Here is a 15,738-nt window from a genome sequence, read left to right on the forward strand (position 1 = left end):
ACTTACCTGCAGCCCACACTGTCCATCCCTTCTACCCTTCCACGCCCCTAAATACTTCATGGTGGACTTTGCCAGGTTAACCGAAGCCCCCGCCCCCCTGGCAAAGTCCCCCACCACCTCCATTGCCCTCCGCACACTCCCGTCCCCCTCCAAAAACAGACAGACATCGTCTGCGTACAGCCCTGCCTTCACGCTCTCCCCCCCTGCTCCTGGCATTGGGACCCCTCTTATCCCTCCGTCCCTCCGCACTGCCTCGGCCATCGGCTCTATGTAAAGCACGAAGAGGAGCGGTGACAAAGGGCAACCCTGCCTTACCCCCCCCTTCTGCCCCACCATCTCCCCCAAAAACCCGTTGACCCCTACCCTACTCCCTACCCCTTTATACAGGAGCTGCAGCCACCTCAAAAACCCCACCCCAAAGCCCAAGCGCGCCAAAACCCCAAACAAAAACTCATGGCTGACCCTGTCGAAAGCCTTCTCCATGTCTAGAGAAACAAAAATCAACGGTAGGTTCCTCTCCTCCACCCAACAAAAAACGTCCCTCGTGAGCTGGAGGTTCCATGCTACGGACCTGCCCTCCACCCCACAGGTCTGATCCTCCCCCACCAGGAATGGCATGGCCAACCTCAGCCTGCCCGCCAGTGCCCGGGCGATGAGCTTATAGTCGACGCCCAGAAGTGTTATCGGGCGCCAGTTGTTCAGATCAAGCTCATCGCCCTTCTTATAGAGCAAGGCCACCACTCCCTCCTTCATCGAAGGGGCGAGCTCCCCCCTCTCGTGGATCTCCCGAACGACCTCTAAAAAATCCCGGCCCACCAGCTCCCAGAATTTAAAATAAAATTCCTTGGGAAGCCCATCCTTCCCCGGGACCTTCCCTCCCTTCATCCCGGAGAGTGCCTTTTTCAGCTCCTCCGAGCTGAAAGGCATCTCCAGTACTGCCCTCACTCCCTCCGGCACCCTCTCCTCCACCAAGCCCAGAAAACGCTCGGAGGCACTCCTGTCCACCTCCCTTTCCCCGAAGAGGAGCGAGTAGTAGCAGGAGGCCACCTTTAGCATCTCCTGCGTTCCTCTATGCACCCTCCCGTCCTCCCCCCTCAGCCCTTCCATCACCCTCTTTGCCCTCATCGCCCTCACCCTCTGGAAGAAATACGAGGAGCAGGTCTCATCCTCCTCGTATTTCTCTCCTTGGCTCCTAAAAGCCAGGGAGCGTGCCTTGTCCTCATGCATGCTCTTAAGCTCTGCCTTTAAGGCCTCCCACCTCCCCTCGTCAAACTCCCCCCCGTTGTTCCATCTCACGTAGAGCCCCTCCAGCTCTCTCTGCAGCCTAAGGGAGTACCTCTGCTCCCTCCTTTTTTTCCCCCGGCAGTACGTGATGACAAAAGCCTTGATTCGGGCCTTCGTCACCTCCCACCATTCCACCGCCGAGCTAAAAAAAGGCTTCAGCTTTGCCCACCCTGCGTACGCTTCCCTGAAGCGCACGCAAAAGGCCTCCTCCTCTAAAACCTGAGTATTCATGCGCCAGCACCCTCTCCCAAAGGCTGGCGCATCCCACCCCACTGTCACCACCACCCCACTGTGGTCCGAAAAATAAAGGGGGATCACCTCGGCCGCCTTCACCCTCTGCCCCCCCGGAACAAAAACAAAATCGAGACGGGACTTGGCCCCCCTGCTGTTCCCCCAGGTAAGCCCTGGGTCCTTTGGCCACACCTCCCTAAACCCATCTTTCAGGGAGAACCTCCCTAACACACCTTTCAGGTGTGCCACCGACCAATCAGGTGATTCAAGGGAGACATTAAAGTCCCCCCCCATCACTACAAACCTACTTGTGGCACATACCTGCTCCAAAGATACAAAAAACTCCTTTCTCCTTTGTATCATGGCTGGCGCATAAACGCTTACCATCCTCAACTTTATGCCCCTCCAATCCCCATCCACCACAAGAACCCGCCCCTGCACCCACGAGAACACATTCACAATTTTTATTTCCCTCCCTCTAACCAAAATTCCCACCCCCGAGGAATGGGCCCCACCCACACTCCAAAAAGAAAACCCCTTCTTCCATTCCAAAGTAAATTTCCGAGAGTCCTCACTGGACCTCAGATGCACCTCCTGCAAAAAACAAAACGTAAAACTCTGCGCAGACAAAAAATGAAAAACTCCCCTCCTCTTTTCCCCACTTAACAACCCCCTCACATTACACGTCATTGTTCTGAGATATTGTGCCATGACACAAACAAAACAGAAACTAAAACCCCACCATCACAGGCTGAACCCCCCAAACCTCCCTCCCCCTTCCTCCTCATACTCCAAAAAGGGTACCTCATTCGGGGGCCTCAGTTGGACCATCCCCCCGTCATACCCACACTCGGACAGTGGGGAAGCCATGTCCCTCACCCGGCTCTCACCGCTCGACCTGCCTAGGGAGTCCTCAGAGTCCGAGTGAAAGTCCCCCCTGGCCACGCCCAGCCTGACCTTCTTCTTCTTCTTCTTTTTCTTTTCCCCCAGCCCTGGAGACCCGCTCTCCCCGCTGGTGCTCGCTACTGCCAGCTCCTCCGTCGCCTCCGCCCAAGTGGGGGTGCGGCTACGCTTCACCCCCCCCTCCAGGCCTCCTTCCTCACCGCCAGCTGCCCCCGCGCGCACCGCCGCAGAAGCTCCCTCTGGGGGCGCCTCTTCTGCTGCCTCTGCCTTCCGCCCCACCTCTGCTCCACCAGAGGCTGGCACTGCCCTGCCTGCCTTCGCCTCTCCCCTCCTGCCCTGAGGGTGCGGGGTGGGGGGCACCTCCCCAGATGAAGGCACCGACGAAGCTGAGGCCTCTAGCTCCGACTCCTCCACCACCCCCTCTGCTGCAGGAGCTGCCCCTGAGCCCTGCGCCGCCTCCGCCGACTGTTGTTCCCCAGCTGGCTCGCTTCCAGGTGCCTGCGTCTCCTCCTCCTCTCCTCCAGGAGGCGCTGCATCGGCCGAAGCAGCACTGCCCTGCTCACGTCCCCGCTCCTCTGCCTGGCTCTGCTGCCCCTCCCCCTGCGCTTCCTCCTCCCCACCACCAGGGGGAGCCGGCTGTCCTCCTGCTGCCTCGGCGTAGGAGCGCCTCCGGGCCGGGCAGTCCCGGATCAGGTGTTCCCCACTCCCGCACAGATGGCACTTCCTTCCTGCCGGGCACTCGCGTGCCGCATGGCCTTCCTCCCCACATGCCAAACACACGAAGAAACTGCAGTCTTTTGCCATGTGTCCATACTTGAGGCACCTCCTGCAGTATGTAGGTAGGCCGGAATAGGTTAGAAAACCTTTATCCGGCCCGATGGAAAATACTGCAGGCAGATGCCTCACACCGCCCACCGCTTTCTCTTCTGGCCTGAGCCTCACCAGGACCTGCCTCTTCCCGTTCCACACCCCAAACCGATTCCGCATCCTCACCTCCGGCCTCAACACGGTGCAATATCTTCCCAAAAACACCTCCACCTCCCTCGCCGTCACAAACGGGTTATAAGTAAGCAGGGTAACCAGCTTCACGTCACTTGAAAAAAGGGGCTCCATGCTAATCCCCTTTAGTACTTCAGCCTCCTTCCTCTCCTTGTAGGCCTCAAAAACTTCAAGACACAGGCCCTCACTGTCCAGCGTCACATCAAACAACCCCCTACTCGGGTAGTCCTGCACACAATACATGCGCTCCACTCCCACATTGAAAAAATCTTTAAAAAGCCTTACTACAACGAACTGCAAATCCACCTTCCGTCTCTCCTCCATTGCAACCTGCAGCCGAATTGTATTCCTCCTCCGTAGGGTTCCTCCTGCCATCTCCGGTCCTGGAGCATCCATGGTCCCACACGCACAATCACTGAATCGCGAAAGTTGTCTCCGTTTGATAAGAACAGATACTACACTTGATCTTAGCCAAAAGGCCGAGAAGCGATAACCGCAAACTGGCCCCTGCCGACGGCGCCCTCCCGGTGGCCCCGGACCGCGCTCGGGGCAGACGCCACCTGGCCCAGGGGCCGGCCCCCCTCCCCGCCTTCCCAAGAACCCTGCGCACGCACTGACTGGCCGGTCGGCGAGCTACCGTAACGACCGGACTCAGCTGGCTCCTCCCACCAAGATCCACTGTCCTCCACTGGCAGGCACAGCCGCCAAAAACACTCGACACATACCGAGTACGCTGTTACGTACTGACTACCGAGTTACTTACTGAATAGCCGCTCTCTAGGCAGCGACCAAAGCTATTTAGCGAGCGGGGCATCGATCGCACGCGGCAAGCAGGCGATAAGCCAGAAACGAGCAAGTCGGCGACTCGCAAGCAACCCGCATACCTGTCGCACATTGCCGTCTGTCCTTAAACCGTTCGAAGTTGCCCCGCCCTGTGGACGGAGCATCCAAAAATAGCACAAACTCAGGTGCGTTCCTCTCCACGGAAATCTTTAGTAAAAGGTAGTTTTATTGGTTTTTTTAAATTTCTTAACAATTTTAAATTTTTCCTTTTTTAAAACACACTCAATAACACAAACAAAAAAAAATTTTTTTTTTTTTTTTTTTACACACACTTAAACCATAAGGACCAGAGACATCAGAATAAATGAATAACAAATTTTCAAAAAAGTGATTCAAAAAAATATTCACAAAAACACAGAATATCCAAAAAAATCACTATGTAATTCAAAGAAAACAAAAGTGAGTTAAAAGACAAAGCAATGAGGAAAAAAAGAAAGTCCATTTCGCTCAGGTTTGCTGTCCCGAGAGGCTTCTGTGTCCCTTGGGGGGGGGGGTGGACTAGATGATGAATTCTTTCCAATGGTCCACCCCCCACTTCTCTCTCGCCAGGTTCTTGTTCGTGTGCATGTCCACCAGAATGCCGTCCTGGAGGAGGTTTTGAATCCTCCTCCGGAGAGTGACCAGGTCTACAGCTGTTTTCTGGTAGACCTTGATGTTCCTCGTCTCCCACAGGACCTGCTTCACGATGTTGATGATCCTCCACTGACGCTGGAGCACGGTGGACTTGCATCCCCCCGGCGGACCGTAGAGGACGCCCTCAGCCATCAGGGAGGATCTTGGCAGGAACCTGCTTAGGGAGACAGAGGAACAAACAAGGCCCCAGACCCGCCTGGCCACGGAGCACTCCCAGAACAGGTGGTGGATATGTTCTGAGTCAGTGCATCCGTGGGGGCAGCGCTCGGTGAGGGCTAAGTGCCGGCGGTACATAAACGTTCGTGTGGGGAGACACCTATGGGCTGTCATCCAGGCAATGTCTTTTTGTTTGTTTGTAAGACATTTGTGTGTTACATTTGCCCAGATGACTTGCGGGTCCAGGTCTGGCCCCCCCCTCGGGAGCGTTACAATTTCTCCAGATCTTAAATGAGCCATAATCATTTTATAGCTCCACGAGGTTAGGCCAGCCCTGGGCAGACCCGTCCTGTAGGCAAAGTCCTTCAGGGCTCGATAGACATAGGGGGGGTCCCAGCTATAGGGTATGGTGAGGTCCAGCACACCCAAGCCCATTGCTCTGAGGAAGGGGGTGGCATAGTACCTGGCAAAGGTACCAGAGGCCTTACCCACCTTCCCTGCATTCTGGACAAGGGTGGCCAGACCCTGCACCATGATGATGTTCACAATGTCTGGGACCCCCCGCCCCCCATTCCGCTCCTCTTTGAGGAGGGTGACGCGTTTAAGTTTTTCCATGGTGCTCCCCCAGACAAAGCGGAAAGCCATCCGGGTAATTAGCTTCCCGGTGGCTTTGTCTGGGGGAAACACCCTCCCCACATAGAGCAGAATGGGTAGGACAATTGCCTTCAGGACGAGGATCTTACCCGCCATGGTCAAGGGCCGTGCACTCCAGCTCCTGATTTTATTTTGGACGTGGCGGAGGGCTTCCTCCCAGCTGGTTCTCCCTCCTCCGTCAGCCTGGAAGGTCACCCCCAGGAGCTTGATGGTATTCCTACGCACAGGGAAGGAAACGGTCAGCTCCTCACTCCAATGTGGAGACAGAAACAGTTCACTCTTGTCCCTGTTGACCAGGGCGCCAGTGGCCACACAGAAGTCGTCCAACACCTTGGTGGCACAAGCGATAGAACGACTGTCTGTGGCGACGATGGCAATGTCGTCCATGTACGCCATCACCTTTAGCCGTTCCCCCCCCGCTCCAGGGAGTGGATAGCCCACCACCCCTGGATTGGCCCTAATGGCCTGGAGGAACGGTTCCAGGTAGATGACGTACAGGAGAGATGCTAGAGGGCACCCCTGCCTGACGCCAGACCTGACATCAAACGGGGCAGAGGGCTGTCGATTGACAACCACTCTGCCCGTTATGTCTGTCAGACAGATTTTTGTCCAGCGCAGGAGGGGGCCAGGAATGTTCATTTTCTCTAGCACTCTCTCCAAGCACACATGACTCACCCGGTCAAATGCCTTCTCTTGATCGAGACTGAGAAGGCACAAGGGGGACCTCCGCTCCCCGGAGTGGATGATTAGATCCCTCGCGAGGAGCAGGTTGTCATTTATGGACCTCCCCTGCACACTGCAGGTCTGGTCCGGTCCGATCACCGATGTTATCAGGCCTTGGAACCTCCCCATCAGCGCCTTCGCCATGATCTTGTAATCGACTGAGAGGAGGTTGATCGGCCGCCAGTTGCGGAGGTCCTTCAGGTCCCCCTTCTTTGGGACAAGAGCTACTGAGCTCTGTCTCAGTGAGGCGCCTAGCCGCCCCTCCCTGTACGCAGCCCTGAACACTTCCGCCACGTCCCCCTTCAGGAGATCCCAGTGAGCCTGGTAAAACTCAGCTGGGATTCCGTCAGGGCCCGGAGCTTTGTGTGTATTCAGGGAGTGCACGGCCCTGGTGAGCTCCTCAGTGCTCAACTCCGCCTCCATCTGCTCATCTCCCAGGCGTCTGTCCAGGCAGCCCAGGAAGGTGTCCATGAGAGCCCCGTCTGAGGGCCTCTCGCTGTAAAGGCCCTCGTAGAACTCCCTGGCCACCTCCCGGACCTCCGCCTCTTCAGACACCACCACACCTCTGCTGTTATAGAGAGACAAGATGTTATTCGTCTTGGTTCGTGCCCTGCGGAAGAAGAACCGCGTGCACTTCTCATCCTCCTGGAGGCCCTGGAGTTTGGAGCGGAAGGTCTGTTTCTTCCGCTCTTCCCGGTAGAGGGTGGTGAGGCTCTGCCGAGCTTGTGCGATTTCGCTGCCAACATCCAGGCCTCGGGACTGGAGGAGGCTTAGTCTTTGGAGGGCAGCATTGTGGCGTTCAAAAACTGCCCTCCCTTCCTTCGCCTTCCTCCGCCCGACTGCCCGGAAGTAGCCCCGCACTCGCTCCTTCACCATCTCCCACCACTCCACCGGGGAGTCAAAGAGATGTTTCAGACTCACCCACTCCAGGTATCTTCTCGAGAAGGAGAGACGCACCTGGGGGTCTTGGAGATGGCTGATATTCATCCGCCAGAGCCCCTTACCCACGGTTATAGATTTCTCCCAGACCAGGGACACGGTTACCATGTGGTGGTCCGAGAAGTGCACCGCCTTGGTGGAATAGCTGTGCACCCTCAGGCCTGGGGAGAGCAGAAACATGTCAATTCTGGATGAGGAGGAGCCAGAGGAACTCACAAAAGTGTGTTGGGGAGGAGAGGCGCCCCCGGCGTCGCAGAGGGAGAAATCCTCGATGAGGGACCGCAGCAGGGTGCCGGAGCGATCCGGCCTTGGTTTGCTGCGGTCTTCATCTCTTAAAACACAGTTGAAGTCTCCCCCTACGACGACGGGCATCGTGCAGTGTAACAGTGGTGGTAGTTTAGTGAATAGGGAGACTCTCTCGGCCACGCTGGTGGGACCGTACACGTTGATGACCCTGAGTGGGGAACCCCCGACCTCGAGATCGGTGACGAGGATTCGCCCACTCTCCACAATGCTGTGTGCTGTTATTTTAGCATAGGGATTTTTCATCAACGTGCCGACCCCATCAGCTCTGGCGATGTTTGAGCCAGACCAGAGAGAGTCTCCCATTCTCCATTCCTCCCCCAGAACGCCATCCCACTCCCGAAACGGAATCCCACATTCCTGGAGCAGGACGACGTCTGAGGGGATCTGTGACAGAATGGAGAAAACGGTGGTGCGTTTATCGGGGTGTCTGATACTGCGGGTGTTAAGTGTGGTAAGTGTAAAGTTGTATGCCATGATATTTTATTGTTTTTGGGTGTCTGGTGATCCAGTATGGCTGTTAGCCATATTCTGACAAATTTGATTTATTGTGTTGAAAATTGTATCCGGGTTATTGTGGCGCCTACTCACCCCCTGACCATGTTCTCCCATGGGTCTCCCCTCCTGACTGCCTGGGAGGTTCCGTCCTGGAGAGGTGGGGGTGGTTGTTTTTGCCCCAGGCCTCCCCCCCGGGCCTAGGAGGGCCTGGGAGGAGGGGGATGTTGTCGCCTCCCTTTGAGAGTCCGGACCGGGGGCTGGCTGGTCCCTGATGGAATGGGGGTGAAGTGTGCCAATGTTCTGTAAGTTTTCCTTGTGATGTACTGATTTTGGTGGATGGGTGGGAGGTTTGGGAAGGGTATTGGGCCTGGCGAAAGGTTTGGGACTGTGTACCGGTTTTTTGTTTGATTGTACTGTTTGTCTTTTGGCGTTGATCGGTTGGCGTGTTATTGCTGGGTTTGGAGGCTGGCTGGGTGTATTTTGCGGTTTAGCTGTTGTGGGTGATCGAATTCTTTTCCCTTTCCGTTTAGGTTTTTGCCACGGGGTAATGGAATTTGAGTCTGATTCTGCAGATGAGGAGTCTGACCCCTCCACCACAATGGGGGTGTCAGAGTCAGGCTCCTCTTTTACTGTGATGACAGAGGGTTGGGTAACAGGGGATGCTGTTGAGGTGGGGGTTGCCGGTGTTGTGCTGCAGGGAAGGGTTAGCAGTGTTTGTGTTGTGGGGGTTAGGCTGTCAGGCTGGGGCAAGGGGGGAGTGGGTGCTCTAATGCGTGGTGTGGGGGTAGGGTGGGGTAGGGGAGGGGGGGCAGTCATTGACGGTGGTGGGGGCGCGGTGCTCCGGGCCCTGTTCGCGTACGAGAGGGGGCAATCCCGGAATAGATGCCCCCTCACCCCGCAAAGATTACAGGGCCTCGGATCACGGCACGCCCTGGTCTCGTGCTCGCCGCCACACGACTTGCACTTGACCACTGTGCAGGCTGCGGCCAAGTGACCTAACTCGCCACAGTTCCTGCACAGCTTGGGCATGCCGTAATAAAACACCACGCCCCGGTGTCTCCCCAGCGTGATGGTGCTGGGGATGTGACATACCCCCCCCACTGCAGAGGGGTCAGGCTTGAGCTGGACCAGCCATTTCCTGGCCCCGGTCCAGACTCCATCCTCATCCAGGACCCTCCTGGCTTCAGATTTAACTTGGCCATACCTGCCCAACCACGTACTCACATCGTGGTCCTGTACAGTTTCATTAAAAAACTGCACAGTGACCACTTTGCTTTCCGTGTCGGACAGGGGCTCAACTTGAAAGTTGTTAAGGGGAGACCTGTCCTTCCCCTCTCTATAGAGGTTCCAGAACCTCTCCAGGACATTAGCGTTTTTAAAGCTAATTTCAAAAATGTCAGCGTTACCTGGAACCTTCACCAGGCAGTTCAGGTCGCCTGGCACGAAGCCCATGGCTCGCTGAAGCACTGCCCGGCTAAACTCCAGGCGGGTCATACCTGTCACTCTCCTCTGGCTGTTGGCTGTTGGGGCAGCAGCATTGGTTCCCCCCCTAGTGGACGCTGGCTCGGTGGCGCCCTCCACAGCTGCGCCATTCACCCCGTGCTCCACCAGGGGGCCTACCCTGTCGCTGCTGCCCCCCTCTCCGCTGTTCAGGAGGGTTAGCCGGACGGCATTGTGGCGCCGCACACCTGGCTGAGCCGCCGTCGCCATTCCTGCTGGGGGCCGGAGTCCAGCTGTGGGCAGAGAAACGAGAAACGCCTGAGGTTGATGGCCTGTCCCAGGGGGACCGAACATGCAAGGGGGGCCGATGGTTCAGCTCCCCTGCCGCTAGTGAACCTCCCTTCCGGTGGGGGGGCGCCAAGCGTTGGTCCGGTACACAGCAAGCAGGTCCGGATCCAAAGGGCGCCGCCGTCTTCTGGGGGGAGGTCCACGGATCCCCCTTTCTGCCTGCTCCGCACGCCTCGTCCTCCGGAGGGGTTCCGCTGGATCTGCTGCAGGGCCTGAAAAACCAGAGGCAGAGAGAGCAACCGGCGAAGGCCCAGCAAGGCTGGTACAGGCCCGGAGAGCAGCCCTTCCGGGCGTTCTCTCCGGGCAGCTCTTGTACTCGCCTCTGGCTTCCGGCAGAAAAGCGTTCTGCAGCAGTGGAGCTCGTCCTCCGGATGGCGGGAGTCTTCTGGCAGGGTGGCCTCCAGGCGAGTCTCTGCCTCCGCTGGCTGGCTCTCGAGGATCCTCGTCGCCGCCTCAGACCAGGAAAAGGTGGTGGAGTCCCGGGCTTCTTGGCTGGCTCTCTGGATCCTCGAGGCTCCTCCGGGTCCGGCTCCCTCTGGTGGCAGGCTCTGGCAACGGCAGCTCCCTCCGCAGTTCCTGGATCAGCTCCCTCGCTCCTTCTCTCCAGCCACCTGGTTGGTTCCTCCCAACAGGCCCTGGGGTACCTGGAGGTCAGAGAGGGCCGCGGTCAAGCCACTGGTACTCTCTCCTCGCTCCAGGTACAGCTGTTCCGGGGGTGGTCCGTGAACTGCGAGCCCGCACCAGCCGCGGTCAAGCCACGTACTGGGAACGGAACTCGCAGTCCGTCAGGTTAGGAGGAAAAACCAGGTGGAAAAAAGAGAGGGGCGAAGGAGCCAAGAAAGGGAGGAAAAAGGAGAGAAAGAAGGGACACAAGCTCTGAGAAGCCTCTCGAGAACAGCCGAAAACCCCTTGTCTACCACTAGCAAGCCAGTGGTAGGCAACAGGTTAATTCGTGCTGAAGAGAAACCCGAGCGAAATGTGACCTTTCAGCGCACCAGGCGCCTCCGGCCCCCTTCCCAGCCACTCCCACTGACCCGGGGTTGCCACTGCCGCCAGCCGGCCGGACAGACAGACAATCCGAGAGGGAAGGTGGGAAAAGCGAGACAGCGCAATGACAACAAACAGTTACGTCCCGCACAGAAAACTACATCATTTTGCTAAAAAACAGAGGCAAGCACACTTACAACAAGGGCACATATTCACCCTATTTACAACACAATTTACATACATACAAAAAAAAACAAACAAACAAACAAACAAACAAACAAACAGGGGGAAGAACAGGGCAACCCACCCACCTAGTAAAGGACAACAAAACACAACCTTTTTTTGCACAAAACTTGGAGAGGCGCACCGTTCCCGAACGCACTGCAATAACGGGTCAATGCTTGAAGCGGACGGAGCAAGCTCCTTCTCCGACTCCCTGTGCCAAAAATCCGTTTAATATATAGTCCCCTGATAGGGGACGTATCAGATATTAAACTGATAAGAACAGATACTACACTTGATCTTAGCCAAAAGGCCGAGAAGCGATAACCGCAAACGGGCCCCTGCCGACGGCGCCCTCCCGGTGGCCCCGGACCGCGCTCGGGGCAGACGCCACCTGGCCCAGGGGCCGGCCCCCCTCCCCGCCTTCCCAAGAACCCTGCGCACGCACTGACTGGCCGGTCGGCGAGCTACCGTAACGACCGGACTCAGCTGGCTCCTCCCACCAAGATCCACTGTCCTCCACTGGCAGGCACAGCCGCCAAAAACACTCGACACATACCGAGTACGCTGTGACGTACTTACTACCGAGTCACTTACCGAATAGCTGCTCTCTAGGCAGCGACCAAAGCTATTTAGCGAGCGGGGCATCGATCGCACGCGGCAAGCAGGCGATAAGCCAGAAACGAGCAAGTCGGCGACTCGCAAGCAACCCGCATACCTGTCGCACATTGCCGTCTGTCCTTAAACCGTTCGAAGTTGCCCCGCCCTGTGGACGGAGCATCCAAAAATAGCACAAACTCAGGTGCGTTCCTCTCCACGGAAATCTTTAGTAAAAGGCGAAAGATTTGTGCGTGCTGAAGAGAAACCCGAGCGAAATGTGACCTTTCAGCGCACCAGGCGCCTCCGGCCCCCTTCCCAGCCACTCCCACTGACCCGGGGTTGCCACTGCCGCCAGCCGGCCGGACAGACAGACAATCCGAGAGGGAAGGTGGGAAAAGCGAGACAGCGCAATGACAACAAACAGTTACGTCCCGCACAGAAAACTACATCATTTTGCTAAAAAACAGAGGCAAGCACACTTACAACAAGGGCACATATTCACCCTATTTACAACACAATTTACATACATACAAAAAAAAACAAACAAACAAACAAACAAACAAACAAACAAACAGGGGGAAGAACAGGGCAACCCACCCACCTAGTAAAGGACAACAAAACACAACCTTTTTTTGCACAAAACTTGGAGAGGCGCACCGTTCCCGAACGCACTGCAATAACGGGTCGATGCTTGAAGCGGACGGAGCAAGCTCCTTCTCCGACTCCCTGTGCCAAAAATCCGTTTAATATATAGTCCCCTGATAGGGGACGTATCAGATATTAAACTGATAAGAACAGATACTACACTTGATCTTAGCCAAAAGGCCGAGAAGCGATAACCGCAAACGGGCCCCTGCCGACGGCGCCCTCCCGGTGGCCCCGGACCGCGCTCGGGGCAGACGCCACCTGGCCCAGGGGCCGGCCCCCCTCCCCGCCTTCCCAAGAACCCTGCGCACGCACTGACTGGCCGGTCGGCGAGCTACCGTAACGACCGGACTCAGCTGGCTCCTCCCACCAAGATCCACTGTCCTCCACTGGCAGGCACAGCCGCCAAAAACACTCGACACATACCGAGTACGCTGTGACGTACTTACTACCGAGTCACTTACCGAATAGCTGCTCTCTAGGCAGCGACCAAAGCTATTTAGCGAGCGGGGCATCGATCGCACGCGGCAAGCAGGCGATAAGCCAGAAACGAGCAAGTCGGCGACTCGCAAGCAACCCGCATACCTGTCGCACATTGCCGTCTGTCCTTAAACCGTTCGAAGTTGCCCCGCCCTGTGGACGGAGCATCCAAAAATAGCACAAACTCAGGTGCGTTCCTCTCCACGGAAATCTTTAGTAAAAGGCGAAAGATTTGTGCGTGCTGAAGAGAAACCCGAGCGAAATGTGACCTTTCAGCGCACCAGGCGCCTCCGGCCCCCTTCCCAGCCACTCCCACTGACCCGGGGTTGCCACTGCCGCCAGCCGGCCGGACAGACAGACAATCCGAGAGGGAAGGTGGGAAAAGCGAGACAGCGCAATGACAACAAACAGTTACGTCCCGCACAGAAAACTACATCATTTTGCTAAAAAACAGAGGCAAGCACACTTACAACAAGGGCACATATTCACCCTATTTACAACACAATTTACATACATACAAAAAAAAACAAACAAACAAACAAACAAACAAACAAACAAACAGGGGGAAGAACAGGGCAACCCACCCACCTAGTAAAGGACAACAAAACACAACCTTTTTTTGCACAAAACTTGGAGAGGCGCACCGTTCCCGAACGCACTGCAATAACGGGTCGATGCTTGAAGCGGACGGAGCAAGCTCCTTCTCCGACTCCCTGTGCCAAAAATCCGTTTAATATATAGTCCCCTGATAGGGGACGTATCAGATATTAAACTGATAAGAACAGATTTTTTGTTTAAGAAACTTTTATTTTACAAATTACATTTTATTTACATTACATACACATAACGCCAACAGTATACCCCCCAGACAATACATATACGTTCATTATTTACACTTTTATATACACTATTTACACTTTTGCCTCTTTACAGGCTCAAGGCGTTCTTCACCTTTCCCCATATCTTCTCACCCCTTTTTTTTCCCCCTCCCCGGGCGCACACCCTCATCTCCATCTCCACCCTTCTCTCCCACCCCTTGACACACTGCACTCCTGTCATGCCATCTGAGGGATTCAGCATCTTTTTATTCCTGCTGTCCCACAGGGCCAGTTTCCCCAAGCTCACTAGGAGGCTGAAAACCTCCCTCCCCTCATCTTCCAGGCTCTCCACCCCAGCCGCCCTCATGACCCCCTCTTTTTCCACTGCTGTGGCCCATACCGGGAGAAACACCCCCCTGTTTGCCCTTCCCCAGAACACTCTTGCGAAAGGGCATTCCCATAGGGCGTGCCCTCCCGTCTCCTCCCTCCCACAGCCCCTGGGACACAGCGGACTCCTGGCAGTGCCAGCCCTATACATCCTCTCCCTCACTGGTAATCTTCCCAGGCCTCCCAGCCAGTTGAGGTCTCCTGCCCGGTTTGGGAGCCACCTGGCCGTCAACCACCTCCACTGCCCTCCACACCTTTCCACCTCCCTCTCTGCCTCCCTCGTCCTCCTACCCAGGATCGCATTATATAGGGCTCTATGGTCCTGTAACCCCTGTGCCCTGATGAGCTCTCTATTTTCCCTCCAGACCATCATTGCCCTTGTATAGTACCACGGGGTGTCCTCTGCCCTCGGCCCTCTGTTGTCCCACCCCACCAGCTCCCTCATGGCCGTCCCCACCCACATCCTCATGAGGTGCCGGCACTTGTGGCCCTCCTCTCCCACCAGTGTGTCGACAATGCTCTTTAGATTTAGAACATCCAGCTTTAGGCCCACGTCCACTAGGCCTCTTCCCCCTTTCTCCACCGGCAAAAACAACACATCCCGCTTTACCGGCTCCAACCGCCCTCCCCACAAGAAATTAAAAATCAGCCGGTTCAGCCTCACCCTGCACACCGCCGGTATCGGAAACACTTTCCCTAAATAAATTAACTGTGGCAACAAGTCTGCCTTCACCACCAATACCTTACCTGTCAGAGTCAACGCTCTCGCCCTCCACAAGCCCACCCTCCTCTTTATCTTTTCCAGGCACTGCTGCCAATTCAGCCTATCCGCCCTTTCCCTGCTGAATCGAACCCCCAGCACCTTCATCCCGTCCTCGCACGCTGCCAGGCCCTGCTCCTCCCCCCTTCCCCCTCTCCATCCCTCGGTCACCATCACTGCCGACTTGCTCTGATTTATTTTTGACCCCGACCCCCTACAGTACTGGCCCACCAGGCCCATGACCCTCCCTATGTCTCCGTCTGAGGAGACGACTACAGTGGTGTCGTCTGCATACTGCAGCACCTTTACCCTCTCCCCCCCGCTGCCTGGGATTTGCAGGCCCCTGAACTCCCTGTCCTGCCGCATCAGCTCCGCCAGGGGCTCTATGACGCATACGTACAAAAGCGGGGACAAAGGACACCCCTGCCTCACCCCCCTACCCTGCCTCACCTGCGCGCTCAGGGCTCCATTCACCCTCACCCGGCTGAAGGCCCCGTTGTAGAGGGTCCTCACCCAGGCGATAAAGCCCTCCCCGAACCCCATCCTGCCCAGCACCTGCACCAGGAAGGCATGGTCCACCCGGTCGAACGCCTTCTGCTGGTCCAAACCTATCACCCCTACCCCCACTTTCCTGCTCCTCGCCCAGCTCAGCACATCCCTCAGCAAGATCAAGTTCTGGGACCCCATCCTTCCTGGGACCGCACAGGTTTGATCCGGCCCCAGAACCTCCCCCAGCACCCCCTTGGCCCTGTTAGCCATCACCTTCCCCAGCACCTTGTAGTCGGTGCAGAGGAGTGTGACTGGCCGCCAGTTCCCCAGATCTGCTCTCTCTCCCTTCTTAAACAAAAGGTTTATTACCCCCTCCCTCATAGATAGGGGCATTTT

At 56.5% G+C, this 15,738-nt stretch overlaps 4 non-coding genes and 2 pseudogenes across 4 annotated transcripts; all 6 read right to left on the bottom strand.

Moving 5' to 3' along the window:
- Window positions 1–3,773: 3,773 nt before the first annotated feature.
- Window positions 3,774–3,908, bottom strand: LOC133106577 (U2 spliceosomal RNA; annotated as a pseudogene).
- Window positions 3,909–11,297: 7,389 nt separating this feature from the next.
- On the bottom strand, window positions 11,298–11,488 carry LOC133106294 (U2 spliceosomal RNA). Its single transcript, XR_009704461.1, has one exon. It is a non-coding gene; the product is annotated as a U2 spliceosomal RNA (small nuclear RNA).
- A 432-nt stretch (window positions 11,489–11,920) lies between these two features.
- LOC133106015 (U5 spliceosomal RNA) lies at window positions 11,921–12,037 on the bottom strand. Its single transcript, XR_009704195.1, has one exon. It is a non-coding gene; the product is annotated as a U5 spliceosomal RNA (small nuclear RNA).
- Window positions 12,038–12,409: 372 nt separating this feature from the next.
- Window positions 12,410–12,600, bottom strand: LOC133106226 (U2 spliceosomal RNA). Its single transcript, XR_009704395.1, has one exon. It is a non-coding gene; the product is annotated as a U2 spliceosomal RNA (small nuclear RNA).
- Window positions 12,601–13,032: 432 nt separating this feature from the next.
- LOC133106016 (U5 spliceosomal RNA) lies at window positions 13,033–13,149 on the bottom strand. The gene has a single exon (XR_009704196.1). It is a non-coding gene; the product is annotated as a U5 spliceosomal RNA (small nuclear RNA).
- A 372-nt stretch (window positions 13,150–13,521) lies between these two features.
- Window positions 13,522–13,697, bottom strand: LOC133106385 (U2 spliceosomal RNA; annotated as a pseudogene).
- Window positions 13,698–15,738: the final 2,041 nt, after the last annotated feature.

Source organism: Conger conger, chromosome 12 (assembly GCF_963514075.1).
Source record: "Conger conger chromosome 12, fConCon1.1, whole genome shotgun sequence".
Classification (NCBI taxonomy): domain Eukaryota; kingdom Metazoa; phylum Chordata; class Actinopteri; order Anguilliformes; family Congridae; genus Conger; species Conger conger.